The 21,665-nt window shown below is 47.6% G+C and overlaps 1 long non-coding RNA gene across 1 annotated transcript in view; it reads left to right on the top strand.

Annotated features, from left to right (window-relative positions):
* Positions 1-12,574: 12,574 nt before the first annotated feature.
* Positions 12,575-21,665, top strand: part of LOC123344718 — a 29,842-nt gene continuing 20,751 nt past the window's right edge. Inside the window, exon 1 of the long non-coding RNA XR_006572634.1 lies at positions 12,575-13,126. This is a non-coding gene — a long non-coding RNA (uncharacterized LOC123344718). The remainder of the gene's footprint in view (positions 13,127-21,665) is intronic.

The following is a 21,665-nucleotide window of genomic DNA, read 5'->3' as shown; positions in this document are numbered from 1 at the left end:
TAGTAGATTTCGTTAGTCGTTATCCCGAGGCAGTAGCCTTATCCTCTATCGAGACAGACACTGTGGCAGATGTGCTGCTGACTATTTTCAGCAAAGTGGGGTTCCCCAAGGAGGTCCTTGCAGACCAGGGCTCCAGTTTCATGTCAACCCTGCTCCAGTGCTTGTGGGAGAAGTGTGGAGTCTGACACACCTGGGCCTCAGTGTATCACCCTCCGTCCAGTGGGCTGGTGGAGAGGTTCAATGGGACCCTAAAGATGATGCTAAAAACCTTTATGAACCAGCACCCACAGGACTGGGACAAGTATTTACCCCATCTGCTGTTCGCATACTGGGAAGTGCCCCAGGAATTCTCTCCTTTCGAGTTGCAGTATGGGAGGAGAGTGAGGGGACCCCTTGACTTGATGAGGGACAAATGGGAGGGGAAGGCCTCCCTGATGGAGAATCAATGGTGGAGTATGTACTTACTTTTTGGGAAAAGCTCACTGAGCTCATGGTCTTGGCCGGGGAGAATCTAGCTAGGGCCCAAGGGAAGCAGAAGGTCTGGTACGACCACTCAGCACGTGCCTGCTCCTACCAGGGATCAGGTGATGGTTCTCATTCCCTTGAGAAAGAACAAACAACAAGGTGCCTGGGATGGGCCCTTTAAGGTCGTCAAGCAGCTGAATGAGGTGAACTATGTAGTGGAACTGTCTAACCAGGCTCACAGACACTGGGTGTACCATGTCAACATGATGAAGCCGTACTGATTTGGTACTGATTATGTGTGGCCAGTGGAAGGAGCAGGGAGATGATCCCCTGGTGGATCTATTCCCTGAGACAGGGGCCGACCCTTCGCTGGAATCAATTCCCCTCTCTGACCAGCTAACCTCTGCCCAGCAGGCAGAGATCTGAGGGATGCTCGGTTCCTACCAGCAGCTGTTCTCCACTGGCCTGGGCTCACTAACTTGGCTGTCCACCAGGTGAAGACAGGAGCTCATCCTCCTGTAAGATGCTCCCTGTTCCAGGTCACTGGGAAAACAGCCCAGAACCTGGAGAGAGAGGTCAAGGATATGCTGGCTTTAGGGGTGATCCAGCCATCCTCCAGTCCTTGGGCCTCTTACGTAGTGCTGGAAAACCCAGTTTAATGATGAGATCAACACTGTAAAAGAGGCTGCTCTGATCGAGAGAGAGAGGGAGAGAGAGACTGAAGGCAATGAAAGCTGGAGAGCTTTAGAGCTGGCCATGATGTTTCTAAAACATCTGTAACAATTCACCATGAATTCCTTGCAAAAAGGATGCTTTGGGACTCCCCTGAGCTTTGCTGACTTCAGGCCATGCTGCAGCGCCAGCTATCAGATGTGCTATAATAGCAGCATATTGTCGAAGAAAAACTCAGCAGGAAGACATTTGGATGTCTGACATTTAAGTTTTAAATCCTGTACTTCAGTTTTTAATTTCTCCTGGGAGTCCTTCAGACTCCGCACCCGAGACTCATGGAGTCTCTTTGTTGCTTCCTCCCACCAAGACAGAAACTGCTCGCACTGTGCAGCAGAGGCGTGTGATTTAAGGGTTTCTCTGAGGTATGTAAGTTTATCTAACTCAAAAGTACCTTCTAATGGGCATTGTTTAAATGAATTTTCACGCGTGTACAGATTCCAATCATTTAAATACCTGCAGGTTTTAGGACCATAATGTACGTACATGTAATATGCTGGGGTACCCTTAGGGGGTAAAGTGGAAAGTTTAGACTGTTCCCCCCCCATTTTCCAGTCACACCAACTGAGGGGGTCCCTGTCCGCGCTAGCGGACCAGAATCTAAGAATCCCTCCCTACAGGGCACTCACGTACAGGAGAGACTCACAAGAAAGACTACGACCCTCTTACACCCTCTTTCAGCAAAGAGCGTCGGCTAGTCTCTGGGAGATAAAGCCGCGTACTCTAATTGCTTCCAGGGAGACGATCAGATTGTCAGTAGCCCACACAGAAGGGAAAGGGAGGGAAGATGGGTTCACACACTCCTAGACCCAGGCAGCTTCCTCGCCGGACTATGCCAAGCTGAGTCAGCCCACCGTGGGTCGGATCTCCTAAAGATCCACTAGTTACTGGGCTTGCGTTAGACTACTCCTGATCATTAGCAATCGCTTCACAGGGCAATCTGGGCGTCTTCCAGTAACGAACACTCACACAGGTATACACACACACACACACACCAAGGCCTCTTTTCCTCTATTTAACCCTTTTTTTTAACCTTTAAAAAAAAAATTTTTTTTTTTTTTTTTTTAACCAAGATGCATCGTTACCTGGTCCGGACCAATACCATGAGGCGGTATGACAACCCCTCTTGAGGCGGTAAAAACCCCTCAGCACCGGTGCATTCTAATGCATTATCTTATGCATTACCTTATGCATGAACCTTATGCATGTACCTGTTGGCCAACTCAGCAGTTCCCAGTACTGCTATAAACTAACCTTATTGGGGCCTCTCCCCAATACCACTCTGCATTTGATCCTGCTGCACAGTCAATAAGTTCAGATGGCGTGAGCCCAGCAGAAACAGACGTCCCCCACAGACAGTCCTCCTCCGATACCCCAATAGAGATTTCAAAAGGTCTCTTACCTCTATTGTGGCGCCATGGGGTTCGAAGGGGAACGATCCGTAGCAGCCGTCTGTGTGTCCGTGGGCGTTGCCATCCCGGACGAGCCCCCAAATTGTCGAAGAAAAACTCAGTTCTCGCTTTTTGTTTGGGTGCAGCAAAAACAAATACTTTATTATAATACTCTAGTGAACACAAGAGGGAGAGAGTGTCAGGAACTGGGTTGCCCCTTGTCCTGGACGGATCTCTCTCAATTAGTAAACAATCATAACAATTTTTATACCTTCTTAACAGACAGTGGCTAGCAAACCTGGAGACAGTAAAAGTAAACATTTGCATTTGTTTATACATAAGCCTATTCGTTATCTTATTTGTCTGCAATACTAGAACAGAAAACAAGACTGCAATTCACAAGGTCGTAACGACTCTTCACACAATTCACTCTGCACCAGATACAGGGTCACATCTTAACTTCTGCTAATTAGCTAACATACATTAAGATCCCTTCAAACCTTTATTAATTAATTCTTGGCCTCCACACTATAACAAAGCTGAAGCAATGCAGTTGAGCCTCACTCACGTGTGCCCCCATAAAACCAAACAGCCGTGTTTTACATTGCTCATACAGGAGTGAAATTAGTCCCCTTCCTGGTGAATGAGTATGTTACAAATGATCCAGTTAGCATGCCGTCCAGACCCTGGGGCAAAGCTGAAGTCTTACTGCACATCAAGGGGAAGTCCCTTCCCTAAGAACCTTCTATCCGAACAGATGGGGAGGAGGTTGTGTGCAGCTAGTCATGTATTCAGAGTCCCCACATGATTACTGTGTTTATGTGGTTGTTTTGTCAGTGGAGTCTCTCACTGATCATTTATAGTCCAGCCAGATGGAGACATGAGGACCCCCATCGTTTAAACTCCCTCATTAAAGGTTCTTCACAGAAGCGCCTGCTTCATGGCAGTATGGGTGGGAAGAGACTCCCTGAAGAATCTGTGAATGGTGCGATGGAGATTCCTATTGTACTGTCTATGTCAGGGGTCGGCAAAGGTGGCACGCGCACCGATTTTTGATGGCACGCCGGGTGGGCTGAGCCGCTCAGCCCGCCGCTGCTCTGGGGCTTTCCGCCGCTGGCTCCTGCCAGCCAGGGTCCCACCGCCAGTCCCACTCAGCGCCCGCTGCTGGTTTGGATGAAGGAACCCCAGGCTGGCAGGGGGCTGAGACCCCAAATGGCAGGAGCCAGCGGCCGAAACCCCAGAGCGGTGGCGAGCTGAGCATTGGACCAGGCAGGGCGGATGATTTCCTCTTTCCCCAGTTGCCTAATTACAATGAGAATATAAATATGTTTTGCTGGGTACTTGTCCCTTCCTCTTCCCTTTCTCAACACAAAATGGTTTGTTCCCTGGGAAGGGAGATTGTAGATTGACAAGCTCCACAGCTGCCCTGACCCCAATCATACACTATGCCCCACTGGATTTTCCTTCTCCCTCTGTCTCCAGTCTGATTATTCCAATGGAAAACAACCCAGGAGCAGAGAAAGTGGAGTTAGTACCCAAGGGAATGTCACTGGGAAGGGAGAGGCACAGGACTGGGATGGGCAGCAGTGGCTCCTGGGGACAATCCTGGCACAGAGCTCCGAGGGCAGTGGGAGCTCAGTACTGACTGCTGAGAAGCAATGGAACAAGGCACACACACAATTGTGTACACAGCAGCATGGCAGGCTCCAGAGCAGCATCACATACAGGGAAGAACCAAGACAAACCCAAATCCCTTCCCCCTCCCCCAGGACAGGAGTAACCCAATGTGATCAGGGACTGGAATGGCCCCTGAGGGAGCTGTTCCTCCACACAGCCTTTACTTCTGGGCTGGACAGTTCTTAACACTCCTATTGGAGAGTGGGGCTGCAGGCTTAGCATACCCCCTAGAGGTAAAATACAGAGTGTTTGCACAGTAGTTACTATTGGCATGAGTATGGCTTCCAACAGCACTGACCAGCCAGGGACCCTGAACTCCCTTCTCTCTCCTAGGTGAGGGTTGAGGCACAGGACTGGGGGAAGCTTGGCCTCATTTATATGTGCCTAGAGCTTTACAGATAATTCAAAATTCTGAACTGCTGTAAACCAGCATAACTCCATGGACTTCTTGCTGGTCTACAGCAGCTGAAGATCTGACCCAAAGACCTTGCCTTGGGCTTACACTCTAATAGGCCTGGTCTACACTAGGCGTTTAAATCGGTTTTAGGAGCGTAAAACCGATTTAACGCCACAACCGTCCACACTAGGAGGCACCTTATATCGATTTTAATGGCTCTTTAAATCGGTTTCTGTACTCCTCCCCGACGAGAGGAGTAGCGCTAATATCAGGATTAACATATCGGAATAGGGTTAGTGTGGCCGCAAATCGACGGTATTGGCCTCTGGGAGCTATCCCACAGTGCACCACTGACCGCTCTGGACAGCATTCTGAACTCGGATGCACTGGCCAGGTAGACAGGAAAAGCCCCACGAACTTTTGAAATTCATTTCCTGCTTCCCCAGCGTGGAGAGCTCATCATCACAGGTGACCACGCACAGCTCATCAGCACAGTTAACAATGCAGTCTCCTGAGAATCGAAAAAGAGCCCCAGCATGGACTGCACGGGAGGTACTGGATCTGATCGCTATATGGGGAGAGGATTCAGTGCTAACAGAACTGCGTTCCAAAAGACGAAATGAAAAAGTGTTTGAAAGAATTTCTAAGGCTATGACAGATAAAGGCCACAGCAGGGACTCAGTGCAGTGCAGAGTGAAAGTTAAGGAGCTCAGACAAGCCTACCAGAAAACCAAAGAAGCAAACGGAAGGTCCGGGGCAGGTCGAAAAACATGCCACTTCTATGCTGAGCTGCATGCAATTTTAGGGGGCTGCGCCACAAGTACCCCACCCCTGACCGTGGATTCCGAGGTGGGGGTTGTAATCTCTGCCATGGCTGAGGATTATGCAGATGGGGAAGATGAAGATGAAGAAGAGGAGGACGACCTAGCAGAGAGCACACAGCACTCCGTGAGCCCCAACAGCCAGGAGCTTTTTATCACCCTGACGGAATCACCCTCCTCCCAGCCCTCACAAGCAACTATCCCAGACAATGACGCCATGGAAGGGAGCTCTGGTGAGTGTACCTTTGCAAATAGCAAACATTGGTTTTTAAGCAAGCGTTTTTTAATGATTGATTTGCCCTGAGGACTTGGGATGCATTCGCAGACAGTATAGTTACTTAGAAAAGTTTGTTAACATGTCCTGGGATTGAGAGGAAATCCTCCAGGGACATCTCAATGAAGCGCTCCTGTAGGTACTCCAGAAGCCTTTGCAGAAGGTTTCTGGGCAAGGCAGCCTTGTTCCGCCCACCATGGTAGGACACTTTACCACGCCATGCATGTAGCAAGTAATCAGGTATCATTGAGTGGCAAAGCATAGCAGCGTATGGTCCCGGTGACTGCTGGCATTCAAGAAGCATCCGTTCTTTATCTTGTTGTGTTATCCTCAGCAAAGTGATATCGTTCAGGATAACCTGGTTAAAAATCAGGAATTTAAGTAAGGGGGGTGGCCATTTTTCTAATGGGTTCGTGGACTGCAGCAGCTTAAAAAAAAACCTTTCCTGCACATAGCGAAGTGGGTGGAGGGGAGGAGTGAAATGCCGAGGATCTTTTTTGTGTTTGGTCACCGGCGATCTTCCCCAAGCTACCAGCCACGCAGTGGGTGGGGGGGTGGGAAGGTTGTTGATTAGCAGGGAGCTAGCGTGGTATTAGCCATGCGTTGGGGGGGAGGGGTAAATCACTACAGAAGCCGAAAGACAGTGGCTTACCATGGCCGCATGCAAGCTGAATTCTGATGCCTGGACCTGTGTCTGTGAGATCTGTAACTCCAGAGCTGCAAGCACTCACTATTAAGATGAAAAATGTGACCTTGTAGGGAAATCACATGTGCTAGGTGAATAGTGCTGTTCACTGTGAGAGAGTATAACCATTGTTCTGTAAAATGTATCTTTCTAAATATTTATCTTCCTCATGCAGCTGCAAATTTTTCAACCATCCCTCCTCCATCCCAAAGGCTAGCACAGATAAGGCAGAGGAAAAAGAAGACGCGAGATGAGATGTTCTCGGATATTATGGAAGTTACACGCAATGAAAGAGCTCATCTGAATGAGTGGAAGGACGTGGTATCAAATTACAGGAAAGAGGCCAGTGAACGTGAGGACAGGAGGGATGAGCGTGAGGACAGGGATGAACGTGAGGACAGGAGGGACAACCGAGATGAGAAGTGGCGGCAGGAAGATCAGCGGTGGCGGGATGCAACTCTGGGGCTGCTGCGTGATCAAACTGACGTGCTCCGGCGTCTGGTGGAGCTTCAGGAACGGCAGCAGGATCACAGAGTGCCGCTGCAGCCCCTGTGTAACCACCCTCAACCCTCACCATGTTCCATATCCTCCTCACCCAGACGTGTAAGAACGCGTGGGGGGAGGCTCCATGCACCCGCCCACTCCACCCCCGTGGACAGCCCAACAAGAAGGCTGTCGTTAATGTGAAATTTTTTTAATGGCCTTCTCCATCCTTCCTATCCTCCTCCCAAACCACACCCTTACTTCTCTCCCTCTTTTTATAATGAATTAATAAAGAATTCATGATTTTTAAACGAGAGTGACTTTATTTGAATAAGTAAGCTGTACTCGAAGGGGAAGGGTGCGTTGCTTACAGGGAATGAGTCAATCAAGGGGGTTGGGTGTTCATCAACAAACACAGCAGTCACACTGTACCCTGGCCATTGATGAAGCTCCTTTTCAAAGCTTCTCTGATGAGCACCGCTTCCTGGTGTGCTCTTCTAATCTCCCTGGTGTCTGGCTGCACGTAATCAGCGGCCAGGTGATTTGCCTCAGCCTCCCAGCCCGCCATAAAGGTCTCCCCCTTACTCTCACAGAGATTGTGGAGAATACAGCAAGCAGCAATAACATAGGGGACATTGGTTTGGCTGAGGTCTGAGCGAGTCAGTAATGTGCGCCAGCGCGCCTTTAAACGGCCAAATGCACATTCCACCACCATTCTGCACTTGCTCAGCCTGTAATTGAACAGATCCTGACCACTGTCCAGGCTGCCTGTGTATGGCTTCATGAGCCATGGCATCAAGGGGTAGGCTGGGTCCCCCAGGATAACGACAGGCATTTCAACATCCCCAACTGTTATTTTCTGGTCTGGGAAGTAATTCCCTTGCTGCAGCCGTTTAAACAGAGTAGTGCTTCTGAATACGCAAGCGTCATGAACCCTCCCTGGCCATCCCACGTGGATGTTTGTGAAACGTCCCTTGTGATCCACCAGTGCTTGCAGCACCATTGAAAAGTACCCCTTCCGGTTTACGTACTGGGTGCCCTGGTGCTGCGGTGCCAAGATAGGGATATGGGTTCCATCTATCGCCCCCCCACAGTTAGGGAATCCCAGTGCAGCAAAGCCATCCACTATGGCCTGCACGTTTCCCAGAGTCACAACCTTTCGTAGCAGCAGCTTTGTGATTGCTTTGGCTACTTGCATCACAGCAGCCCCCACAGTAGATTTTCCAACTCCAAATTGATTCCCGACTGACCGGTAGCTGTCTGGCGTTGCAAGCTTCCACAGGGCTATCGCCACTCGCTTCTCTACTGTGAGGGCTGCTCTCATCTTGGTATTATGGCGTTTCAGGGCAGGGGCAAGCAAGTCACAAAGTTCCATGAAAGTGCCCTTACGCATGCGAAAGTTTCGCAGCCACTGGGAATCGTCCCACACCTGCAACACAATGCGGTCCCACCAGTCAGTGCTTGTTTCCCGGGCCCAAAATCGGCGTTCAATGGATAGAATCTGCCCCATTACCATCAGGATCTCCAAAGCGCCGGGGCCCGCGGTTTGAGAGAATTCTGTGTCTACGTCCTCATCACTGTCATCGCCGCGCTGCCGTATCCGCCGCCTCCTCGATTCGGTTCGAAGGTCCTGGTTCACCATATACTGCACGAGAGTGTGCGAGGCGTTTAAAACATCCACGATTGCGGTATTGAGCTGAGCAGGGTCCATGCTTGCTGTGCTATGGCGTCTGCACAGTTCACCAAGCAAAAAAGGCGCGAAACGCTTGTCTGCTGCTTTCAGGGAGGGAGGGGTGAGGCTGTGCCCAGAACCACCTGCGACAATGATTTTTGCCCCATCAGGCTCTGGGATCTAAACCCAGAAATGCCAAGGGGCGGGGGAAGCTGCGGGAACTATGGGATAGCTACGGGATAGCTACCCACAGTGCAACGCTCCAGAAATCGACGCTAACCTCGGACTGCGGACGCACACCACTGAATTAATGTGCTTAGTGTGGCCGCGCGCACTCGATTTTATAAAATCTGTTTTACAAAACCGGTTTATGCAATTTCGGAATAGTCCCATAGTGTAGACGTACCCTGAGTTCAGAAGTGCTGAGGAGTCCTGGCTCCAGTTCTAGTCAATGGAGCTGCGGTTGCTCGGTGCTTCTGAACATCCTGTCCCGTATGTTTCGATCTCTAGTGTGAGATATTCAAGGGCCAGGCACCCACAACTCCCGGAAAAGGCAGTGGTAGGGTACCTGAAAGTTAAGCTGAGCATTGCAACACCTGGAGTCCTTGTTTTCTACACAGCCCTCCTGACCATGTGTCCCTCCAGATACACTTCATTGGGCTGTGCAGGTGCAGGATGAGAAGGAGCTGGGTACCAGCTGTTCCCCATGGCATTACCCCGGTTCTCCCCGCCACTATCCACGTGGGTATTCCATTGGGAGTGTAAGCTGATTCCACCAGCATTGCCTTGTGCAGATTGCCCTCGGTGACTGCTGCCACACACACACTGCACACTCGGCAGGTTCAGGGGAGAGAAGAACCAGTAATGAGCAGCCCTGGCCATGAGTCACAGGGGGTGCCTTTGCGTGCCATTGGCAGGTCATCCAGATCTGACACATTTTTTATATTTAACACTTATTTTAAATGCTACATTTATAACCCTATTGTTTAAAATTAATTTATCTTTTCTCCCTGCTTTTAAATTAAGACTAAAACACATTTTTACCAAAGCGGGGATGGGGGGGAACTTTGTCACTGACACTTTTCACAGCAGACTTAGTGCCCCATTACTTCTGTGCTGCTGCTGGTGGCAGGCACTGCCTTCAGAGCTGGAAAGCAGCAGCTCTGAAGGCAGCATCGCTGCCAGCAGCAGTGCAGAACTGCAGAAGAAAGGGCAGCAACGCCATACTATGCCACGCCACCCTTACTTCTGCAGAACGTTTGACCTTTGCTCTGACAGGGGTAGCTCCTGGGGGGGCTCAGGCAAATTTTGGGGTTGCTATAGCCTCCACAAGCCCCCCTCCTGCCTGTGCATCTGACTGTTAAATTATCAATTACTTTTTTTTGCTGAACTCAGTGTTCTGGTTGGTCTGCGATTTAATGCAGCTCTTCAGCTGCTGAACAATCAAGCCCTCTAATGTTGTCTCAGTCCTAGCGCCGGCCTTAGGGAAAATGCTGCTCAGGATGAACTTCTATTTTGGCACCCTTTCTTTGGAAGAGGAGTTGGGGGTGAAGTTGGGCACATCCCCTTGCACCGCCTTAGGCTCCCTCCTGCCCCCACATCCTCCTCCCCCCTCAGCCTCCCTCTTGCTCCCCACAACCCCTGCACCCTTCAGCCTCCCTCCTGCCCCCACTTTGCCCTGCATCTCGCTCAGCCTCCCTCCTGCTCCTACATCCCCCTGCACCCTCTTAGTCACTCCGCTCTTCCCACTCCCCTTGTCCTCTGCACCCCCTCAGCCTCCTTTCTTGCCCCACATTCCTGTCTCCTCATGGTTTCCTGTCCAGCCCTCAAGCTGTAGAACACAGTGACAGCCATCTTTCCTGACTATGGCCTGGCTTCTCATTGAAAGCCATGGGCATTGGTGTCCACCTCTATTACACCTCTACCCCAATATAACGCGACCCGATATAACACAAATTCGGATATAACGCGGTAAAGCAGTGATCGGGGGTGGGGGCGGGGCTGTGCACTCCGGCGCATCAAAGCAAGTTCGATATAACGCAGTTTCACCTATAACGCGGTAAGATTTTTTGGCTCCTGAGGACAGCGTTATATTGAGGTGTATTACAACATTTTGTAACCCACTAGCCCCCTCTTTTTGACCTATGACTGCAGGCCACTGTGCCTTGACTGGTCCTCTAGCGCAGCAGTTCTCAAACTGGGGTCTGCGGACACCAGGGGGACCTTAGAGACTGCACAGGGCGGGGGCAGCAAAATATTACAAAAAGATTTTAAAAATCTCACCTCCTGTCTGCATTGCCTACCGATTAAAAGCAGCAAATCTACTATTGCTGTGTACACAACATAGTCCGTGGTGCATGAACAACGCCATAATACATTACATAAGCATCAACATAAGAAATCGGACTGCTTTGCGATAGCAAAGCAGAAATGCCGGCCATTTTTTTGATGACTGAGATGTCTTTGGCAGGTGGAAGTGGAATATATTTTTACAGTGTGTGAGCAAATTACATTGAAAATAGATACGTTTTTAAAATGTCCTCATACTAATACTGCTAGTTGTGCTGAAGCCATGGATAATGAACAGTCAAGTAGTAAGAAACAAATGAAGAACAGAAAGTTTGACAAAAGTTATATTGATTTTGGCTTTATGGAATTTAGTGATGGATGACCGCAATGCGTTGTATGCTTACAAATCCTATAAAATGAAGCAATGAAACCTGCAAAGTTCAAATGACTCTTCACATGTCAACTTCAGTATAAAGATAAATCCACAGACTTTTTTCAAAAGAATACAATCAACAGAAAACTCAAATGACAAATGTAACATCAGTTCCGGAAAAGGCTCTGAAAGGATCTTTCTTAACAGAGCTTCAGATTGCAAAGAGTAAAAATTCCCATAACATTGGAGAAGACCTGATTCTTCCAGCTGTTGTAGAAATGTGCAATGTGAAGATGCAGCAAAGAAAGTTAAGGCCATACAACTTTCTAACAGTACAGTTAGTAGGAGAATTGACGAGCTTTCAAATGATGTTAAATAACAGCTAACTGAAAGGCTCCATACATGTGAATAGTTTGCAATTCAGCTTGATGAGCCAGCTGATGTTGGTAATGCAGCACAATTATTAGTTTTTGTTCATTATGTTTGGCTGGGGGACATTTTGGAAGATTTTATTTTTTGTCAGGAGTTACCAGAACGGACAACAGGTCAGGAAATATTCAAATTATTGGACGATTTCATTAAAGCTGAATCGCTGAATTGGGAGAGTGCATTGCTGTTTGCACAGATGGTGTTGCTGCTATGACAGGCAATAGGAGTGGTGTCATAGCAAGAATACAAGCCATAAACCCACAGGTCATTGTAACACACTGTACGTTTCATTGCCAATCCCTTGCATCAAAGAGAATGGAACCCAAATTACATGATGTGCTAAATGTAGCTGTGACAGTTGTGAATTTTATAAAGTCCTGGCCTTTGAATTCATGCTGTTTTTGCAAAGCTGTGTTTAGAAATGGGTGCAGGATATGACAAATTATTGTTTCATGCAGAAGTGCATTTGCTATCTCACAGCAGAATGTTGGAAAGAGTTTTTGAGCTTCACAAAGAGCTGCTGGGTTTGCTTTCTGTGCACAATCCCAAGACCACGGCAAACTTTTCTGACCTGATATGGATCGTGACATTTTAAACTTGTTGAATGTGCTGAACCCGTCCACACAAGGGAGCAATACAACCATACTTGAGGTGAGTGACAAGACTGCAGCATTTCAAAAGAAAGTAGAGATTTGGCAAAGTAGTGGAATCTCCGATGTGTTTCTGCTACTGACAGATTTTCTCGGTACGTGACAATTGACTGTGAGAGACAGGATTGTTGCTCACCTTTCAACTCTGGAAGGGCCTGGTTTAGGCCGATTCCCGTGAATCGGGCCCCGCAGTGTCCAGAAGAGGGGCCCCAGAAGGTAAGGCAACAGCTGCTGAGGAAGGACCCTCCGCCGAAGTGCTGCTGGAAACAGCGGCAACCAATTGAGCTGCTGCTGAATTGCCACCGCTATTTTCGGCAGCTGCTCAATCACTGCCGCTGTCTTCGGCGGCATTTCAGCAGCAGCTCTTTCGAATTGGGCCCCGCCCGTCCTAAAGCCGTCAGTTCTGAACCTGGAGGAATATGATTGGATTTGGGATCCGTTCTCAACTCTTGCTATGTCATGCTGTTTGAGTGGAAAAGCAGACCAGGAGCTGCTCAAACTATCCTGTGACTGCACACTGAAAATTAAGTTGCAGGTACAGACTCCTTGCTACTTTTGGCCAAGATTTCTGCAGAGTACCCAATTTTAGTTACAGAAGCAATGGAAGTGTTGCTACCTTTCCCAACAACATATATATGTGAAGCATCATTCTCTGCCATGACAGCTAAGAAGACAAAGTTCAGGTTCTGCCTGGAAGTGGAGAATGATTTACACATTTGCTTGTCAACCATCACACCGAGGATAGACAGACTCTGCAGTAAGAAGCAGGCACACCCATCTCACTGATATCTGTAAGTACTCTTACCCGTCTTCTCTTAAAGCTAACAATACGTGTTTATATGAAGTACACATATTCTTCTGTCAATCACTTTCTCTGTCGGGGGTCTGTGATTAACACTGCATTTGAAAAGGGGTCTATCAACCAAAAAAACTCTGCCTTAGAATATGTGCTAACTGCTTGTGCTAAACAATCTCTTCTGCCTGGCATTTTGCTATGACGCTTTCCCAGCCCTGAAGAAGAGCTCTGTGGGGCTCAAAAACTTGTCTCTCTCACCAACAGAGGTTGGGCCAATAAAAATTATTACCTCACCCACCTTGATGCACCTTTATTACGATCAGCCTCACTTCCCCATGCAAAGGCTGTAGGAAATGGCCGCTATTGTGACAGAAGGCAGTGTGGATTAATTCCTATTGAAAGTAATGGGAGCTGACAGCCACTTCAAATAAAGAAATATTTACACGTTTGATGCCAGGAATCATGAGAGTCCTTTAAAAGCCCCCAGCTAGGTAGGTTTGAGTTGCTGTGAGATTGGGGATGCGATGTGATGTCATTTGGGGGAATGTTCAAATGTTTATTTCTGGGCTCTTGTGCATTTGAAATGTTCACTGCAGTGTCACATTAGTTGTGGGTTTTGCATTTCATACACAAAGGCTCACGGTCCACTTCACGTGGGCAGCCTCAGCCTTGTACAGCAGCCAGGCCTGGGGAAGGGGAGCAGCACTTGGCACTTCAGTGGGAAGGTCGATAAAACACAGAGAACATGCATAATGTTCAGCATGACATGCAAAAGTCAGACGAACATGCAGAACACTGTCTGGCAAGGTGGCCATGTACAGCAGCCTTCGTGTAATACTGGGTCATTCCTCTCCCCCTCCATGAATTCTTTAGTAAAAAACCCTAGAGATGGGTCTGTCCGTCTCATACATTTTTATATTATGCTGAAAACATGGTCCCTATGCACTTCCCCAGTCCTCAGCTATCGAGTCACTAAATGATAGCTGTGGCGTTCTCAGCAGGGCCGCCCAGAGGGGTCAGGGGGCCTGGGGCAAAGCGGGGGAGCTGCAGCGCTTATACTCACCCAGTGGCGGTCCAGGTCTTCGGCGGCATTTTGGCGGTGGGGGGCCCTTCAGCTGCTCCGCGTCTTCGGCAGCACTGAAGGCCTCCCCCCACCCCCCCGCCGCCGCCGAAATGCCGCCGAAGACCCGGACCGCTGCCGGGCTCATGGGGCCCCTGCAAGGCCCGGGGCCTGGGACAAATTGCCCCAACCCCCCCCACCCCTCCCCGGGCAGCCCTGGTTCTCAGTAGTTTACACCCTGTGCAGTTCCTCACGTGAATCTGGACCCTGCAAGTCATTGCACAGGATGCAGGAAGGAGCACAAACATATTCTGTTCCAGCAAAAGCAGTAGCTGGGAGTGTGTTGGGGGTGAGTAAGGAGTGAGCTCGGCCCAGTACTGCATGCTGCGCCCCACGCTGCAGCCACACATGCTCCCTCGCCCCTAAAACTGTAGGGTAAAGGAGGGTGGAGCAGGTTTTGGCGGAGGAGACAGGGCCTTAATAGAGCCGGTTGCCATTATTTGAATGAAACATTTTTTTAGTTGAAAAATGGCCTTTTTCCAGAAACAGATATTGTCAATAAAGGTTTTCGTTGATTTACAATGCTCTGACTTTTCAACAAAACTCCAAAATGAAAAACTTCCATTCCTTTGGCTTTTCAGATTTGGGTTTTTCTGTTTTACCCTTTTTCTGTCTTTTCTTCCATTCCTTTTCCCCTCCCCCCCTTTCCCAGTGGTAAGTTGGAAAAAGGAAAAATAAGAGGGAACGAGGGAACGATGTAGAACAAAAGCCAAACCAAACATTTCCAAATTGAAACAGTTTTAAATTGAAAATTTTAATGAACAATTTCAATCCATATGTTGAAATAAACCAGGACAGTCTCTGCAAAAGCTGTGGAACAAAAATGATTTGGAAATTGTCCAATTTTTTTCAGACAGGCTTAAAACTGGATTCTCCTGAAAGTAAAGTCGGGGTCTGCGCTGTTATTCCCTCACATGACTGAGTGATCACACACTCTGGAGGAAGAGAGGGAGGGAGGTTGGGTGTGGAATGGCTGAAACAGCAGCAGAGAGTCCCAACCTTGCAGGGAGCCTGGGTTTTTAGCAGATCATAGATGTTAGCAGAGTTTGGCTTGTTTGTCTTTGTTTTTGCCTAGTTCTTCTGACATTTATTATTTGTAGTTTTTCACCACTGAAATGCAAGGGTGCTGGAACAATGTGTATAGTGAGGGTGCTGAGAGCCATTGAACTAAACTGCAAACCTTGTATATAATGGAAACCACTTCAAGCCAGGGGATGTGGCAGCACCCCAGCACCCCTAGTTCCAGCACCTATGCTGAAAAGTTCTGACTTTGGAAGTCTTCATGGAAGAAACTTGATTTGAGTGCAGAGAAGGGTGCTCAGCTGGCATCCAAGAGAAGAGAGATTGCTCCTAGTGCACAGGGGAGCATGGACGATGGTGTGAAGAGAAGGGAGGAAGCAGACTAAGGAGATGGGATGCTTGAATGAAGTGAAGAAGTGAGAGGGGAAGAGAGGAGAGAAGAGACTCAGAGGTGGAGCTGTGCAAGACCTGGAGGGGGAAGACTAGATGCTTGTGCTTGATGCATAAGGTGAATGATCTGAACAGATGCGGTCTGAGCAGCTGGAGAGGGAGGCAGCTTTCACAGTTGTATTAGTGAATAGAGAAGAGTGAGGGGAGAAGTGGGGAGGAAGAGGTGACAGAGGTGAGTTGGGGAGATAATCAAGGCACAGACAAGGCATTTGTGGATGGGGATGGCGAGAATAGGGCAGGTTTTAGAGATGTTGTTGAGGGAGAACTGGGTGGCAAACAAATATGGGCATGTGGAGAAGGATAGGAGTTGAACCTGGCACTGAGTTTGTTGGGGAAGAGAGAGGAGGTACAGATGAGACAGGAGGGAAATAAGTTTCGGTTTTGCATTGCAATTGGTGGCAGCACATCCAGGGAGAGAAGCAGGAAGAGGGTCTGAGATGTGAGGACGGGCAGAGGGAGAGGTCAGGTGACTTCACTCTCCAGGGGTGTCACTCGGGTCCTTTTTGGAACTATCATAGACGATGATACATTCACTATCATAGACAATGTCACAAGCCCACCCAACGCTGCAGGCTGCTACTGTTGCTCAGAAATGTGCAAGGGAGGGAATGGTAGCCAGGGTCGTTTTCTCACTGCCCCTGTTACACTGTGTGTACTGAGGGAAGCAGAGGGCTGATCCTTCAGAGCAAGTGGGAGATAGCCCCAAAGCAGAGAGAGCCAGAACAGCCAATCCCCAACTATTTTGTCAGCTTGTTCAGCCAGCCATGGCAACATGAACTCTGCAGCAACAAGAAGGGATGAGACTCCAGGGACTAGAAAGGAACCATCCTTGTGTGCAATGAGATCTGGGTTCAGATACTGGCTCTGCCTCTGACTCGCTGTGTGACTCTAGGCAAGTCATTTAGGGCCTGACCCAAAGCCCATTGAAATCTATAGAAAGACTCCAATGGGAAAGCCAGTGGGCTTTGGATCAGGCCCTTCATCTCTGTGTCTCAGTTTCTCATCTGTAAAATGGAGGTAATAATAACATAGCCTTTCTGCTAGCCCTTGTCTGTTTAGGCTTCTCTTGCTATGGATATGTACAGCGCTTAGCACAAAGGGGCCCCGATCTTGGTTGAGATGTCTAGGTCCTACTGGAATACAAATAAATATCTGCTCTCTGACTTCTTGCTCGCTAGGGGGAATGTTCAAACATCAGCATCTTTACCACAGAGAGTCAAAGTTTCTCAGTCTAAGAACAGTTTGTCTCTCCCCATCAGGTTAAAAAAAGCAAACCCAAACCTTTCCCATTAACTTCAAGGGGCAATTTTTTCCCATCTCAAGGTATTTTTAACTAGGGCTCTCAGGAGTATTTCACTATGTCAGCTTGGGAAGTATGTAGCCTGGGATCCAAGACTTCCATAACTGTGCAATGGGAAGGAAGTGGCTGCAGCTGCTATTGGCATGGCATGCCTGTAGCCTCTCTCAGCTAGGTACCTCTGCCAGCCAGGGGCACTGCTGGAACCAGCCGCATGAAACCCTTCCTTAGTAAATGTAAACACACATAAAGAAATACCCATGGCTTCTGTTCCCTAATGCTGGTTGTGACAGCTTGGCACCCCAATATTCACCACTATCATGTAATTAGGATCAGTTTTGTACAAAGTATGCCTTGTAAGGTATCATTCTAAAAGTCTTGATCTGCTAGACAATATCTCATTAGATTGTATGTGTATCATTGTATGTGAAGTTATGAAGTTTGGCTATGTATGTATTACTGAAACATGCTGAGAGGTTGAAAACACCCACAAGCAGCCTTTCAGGTACAACAGTAAAAAAGCCAAACAATATTAATGGCTTATTGAGGAAATGCACACAAGCACAAGGATTACTCCAGGAACTGTGTTGTGACGTTATTGACATGAACTGTGACCATGTAAACCAAGGTCCTATAGTTGCACCAAATCTTGTACAAAGGAGGTCAAATAAGGTTTCTATGAAAAGGTTGTAATTTGCTGGTTATAATTATGCTGTCTGTATGTGTGTATCATTTTTGTATTTGAAATTATGAATATTGGCTATGTACTTGTATCTCAATGTGTTTGATTCTAAGTAGCATCAGTGAAGCATTTGGTCAGCTTCTGGAGAAAGGACTATTCTGAGTAAGTGCCCAATCAAGAAACACTTAACTGACAGTGGACCTTGGGAGACTCCAATCCACATCTGAGGAGCCTTCCTGGGAACGTTCAAGGTAGCATGTGAGCAATGGCTGCCGCCTGCAAATTGAGTTATGCATGGACATGTGACTTGCCCATGTGACTCCAAACTCCATCTTGCTGCTGTGATTTTCCAGAGTAAGAGCAAAGGGGTCCCTTCACATGGCAGAGAATATAAAAGTCCCTTGAAACCCCTCCATTTTGTCTTCAATCCTGCTTCTGACCTCGGGAGGAACTATGCTTGAAACTGAAGCTCTGAACAAAGGACTGAACCACCCATCCAAGCTGGGTGTTTGTACTCCAGAGACTTAATTGGTTTAAATCAGCATTAATCCCATCAAGCCTGAACTGAGAACTTTGCAATTATTGTATGTATTTGTTTCCATTTAACCAATTTTAACTCTCATCTATATTTCTTTCTTTTTATGAATAAACCTTTAGATTTTAGATTCTAAAGGATTGGCAACAGCATGATTTGTGGGTAAGATCTAACTGGTATATTGACCTGGGTCTGGGGCTTGGTCCATTGGGATCGGGAGAACCGTTTTTTTCTTTTACTGGGGTATTGGTATTTGGTCCCACCAAAGGCCTCTTTGTTACATGTGTACAATAGAAACCTCTCAGAGACAGCACTATACAATGGGAACTGTTTGACCCAGGTCACAGCAAAAAAGCTTTCCAGCAAGTGGGAAGAAGATATAAAAGGGTGGAAATGACATCATGATGGTACCTCACTCTCCATACAACACCACACTTGGAAACACCTGAGGGACAAGGCCTGGACTGTGGGAAGTGATGATCCCAGGCTAGAGGGAGTTTTAGCCTGTGTATGAAAATCTGGGAAAGCCAAGGAAACTTGTGCCTTAAGAATCTGCCAGCCTGTGTATCACTCGGGGTGAGAATTTGCTAATTGATATCCTACCTATCTAGTGTGTTAAGCTCAGTTTGCGGTTTTGTTTATTTACTAAGGTAATCTGCTTTGATCTGTTTGCTATCACTTACAATCACAATCTTTTGTAGCTAATAAACTTGTTTTGTTTTGTCTAAAACCAGTGTTTGGTTTTAACTTGGGGCAGAAAGCTGTTGCATATCTCTCTCCACGTTGAGGGAGGGGCAACTTTTATGAGCTTATGCTGTACAGTTCCCTGTGCAGTGCAAGATGATATAATTTTGGGTTTACACTCCAGAGGGGGTACGTGCCTTAGCAACTGGGAGGTGCCTTAGCTGAGCCTTCCCATGCAGAGCTGATCTCAGCATCTGTGTGAAGCCGCAGCTGGATGTGTCCCTATCTGTGTGTAGGCTGGTGAAAGAGCAAGCTTGGAGAGCTTGGCAACTTATTACAGCACCACAGTGTGAAAGGGAGCCCAGGCTGGTGAGTCAGGCAGGCTCAATGGTACCCCAGTTCCAAGTGGCACCTCAGGGGGAACCCATCACACTGAGAAGGCATGAGAATTCAAGCACCAGTTCACATTACATTTGTAGATATCAAGGCCATGTTTGACGCTGTTGACAGGGAATCACTTTGGCTGATTTTGAAATTCACAGGCCTTTCCGACAAGCTCTGTAGAATAACTCCTCAAGCTGCATTCTTGTAAATGCCAAAGAAACCATCTTCTGAATTAGGTTGGGCATTCAATGAGGATGCATTGCCACCCCAGAACTCTCGAACACTGTCATAGACTACATGCTTGACCAGACACTAAGTAAATGCATTTTAGCCATAAGCCTTGATGATAAGAACCTCACCAACATCGACTTTGCTGACAACATAGTATAGTTGTCGAATCAATGGATGAGCTAGTTGCAGTATTTAAAGCCTGGAAAGCTCAGCGGCAAAAGTCAACCTGAAAATTTTGGGGGGTAAAAACCAAAATTCTTCCAGTCAGTGATTTCAAATACACTGCAGGCTCCAGCCTCTTAGTGGCTGACCGCCCAGTCAAGACTCAACAACCTCGGCTCTGTTGTTGATAACATGGGCAGCCTAGAGAAAGAACTGGAAATCCACACTGCAAAAGCATTATCAGTAATGGGTGCCTCATTAAGAATGTCTTTCACAAACCAAACACCCTGATAGGTAGAGAAATGGAGCTGAAGATATATAATGCTGTGGTGGTCAGTATCTGACCTATGGGACTGAAACATGGCCCTTACTGTCAAGATTGAAAAGAAGTTGGATTTAATTGAGAAGAAGCATCTTCGAATGATCGAAAATGGTATGAATTCAAGCTGAATTAAGAGATCCATTTTCAAACTAAACAGATCCCACTCTCTCAAATGGTCTCCCAATACTCCCTAACATCATACAGTCATCTGTTCCGAATCTTCCCAACTTCCCTGTGAGAATCATCTTTTACTTTGTCCCAGTGAAAACAGGAGGGAAAAGACCCCTCCCGGAAGACCTTAAACAGAATGGCTGAATGACATCATCTGACACCTGTCCTTCACAGGCATCCTACACCGTAACATGCCAGACTTGGCTCAGGACAGACCATCATGGAGGCACATAATGGCTGCATTCAGTGGCTTCTACGATATCCAACCAACAGCATTAAAACTAACGATTTCAGTGAATCAGCTAGATTCTCCAAGCAGTACATACCTCATTGCATGGGAGGCAAATCCTCACCCAGATTTCTTTCTCCTAGCCTGGTCTCACTGTTATTTCTGCATGAAGACATGTATAGGAGCCTGAGACAGCCGGCAGCTAGACCCAAATTTCCAAAAGTGGCCTCTGATTTTGGGTGCATTGGTTTTGGGTGCTCAACTTGACACAGCTTGGTCCTAGTTTTCAGAGGAACTGAGCATTCTCCACTCCCAAACTGTTACAAATTAAAATGTCACATTAAAAAGGTGGTCCTTAGTGTTTGCAAGCTTCCTTCAATGGGGCACTGGCTATTCCAAAGTTAAGAGAGGGGAATGTAGATTAGAGCAACTAGAGTCATGCTAAGTCAGAGTTCCTTGGGAACTTCAGCCTGGAATGGGAAATCTCCCGCAGAACAAAACAGGAAATAGAAATAGACAAGGTGGGAAGGAACAATGGGGTAAGGCCAATGTGCTGAAAATGACTGACAGCTGCCAAAGTGATGCTGGGGAATAAGAAGGATTTTAAAAGACACATCGGGGGAAAAGAAATACCAGAGTGAAAGCAATGATAAACGAAAGGGATGAAACCCATGATGGCACTGATCCCCGATCCTGAAATTGAATCCCCCCTGGTAGTCCCTTAAGCCCCACTGAAGTCAGTGGGATTCACAATAGAGGTAAGGATCCTCCCGCATAAATCTGACTGCAGGAATAGGGCCCTGCTTTTTAACTCAGTCTTTAACGTGGGGGATAAAGGAAAACTTGTTGGACAATTAGAACGTAATAAAGTCCTTGTAAGATACTAAATGGCAAGAAGCAGGGAGAGGGGAATGCTTGGAAGATGTAAAAATCTGCAGAAATGGACCAAGCTACCTTGGAGAAGTATCTGATGTGTGAGGCTAGGTATCAGAAGTCCTAGGTTCCAGTTTTGCCACTGACCTGCTGTGTGACCCTGGAAAAGTCTCTTCCTCACTCTGTGCCTCCATTTTCCCACCTTTTGTCTGCTGAATCTGAGTGCAAGCTTTTTGGGGGCAGGGACTGTTTCACATTTTTGTGTGTGCACAGCACCTAACACAATGGGACCCTATCTTGGTTGGGGCCTCGTGGCTCTGTAATACTGACAAAAGTCAAGGGGATTAGTGGCAGGAAACAAATATGGTTTCAAG

The sequence above is a fragment of the Mauremys mutica genome, chromosome 11 (genome assembly GCF_020497125.1).
Source record: "Mauremys mutica isolate MM-2020 ecotype Southern chromosome 11, ASM2049712v1, whole genome shotgun sequence".
NCBI lineage: Eukaryota > Metazoa > Chordata > Testudines > Geoemydidae > Mauremys > Mauremys mutica.
Note: the sequence above shows the minus strand (reverse complement) of the source record. Positions and strands in the feature narration are given on the sequence as shown.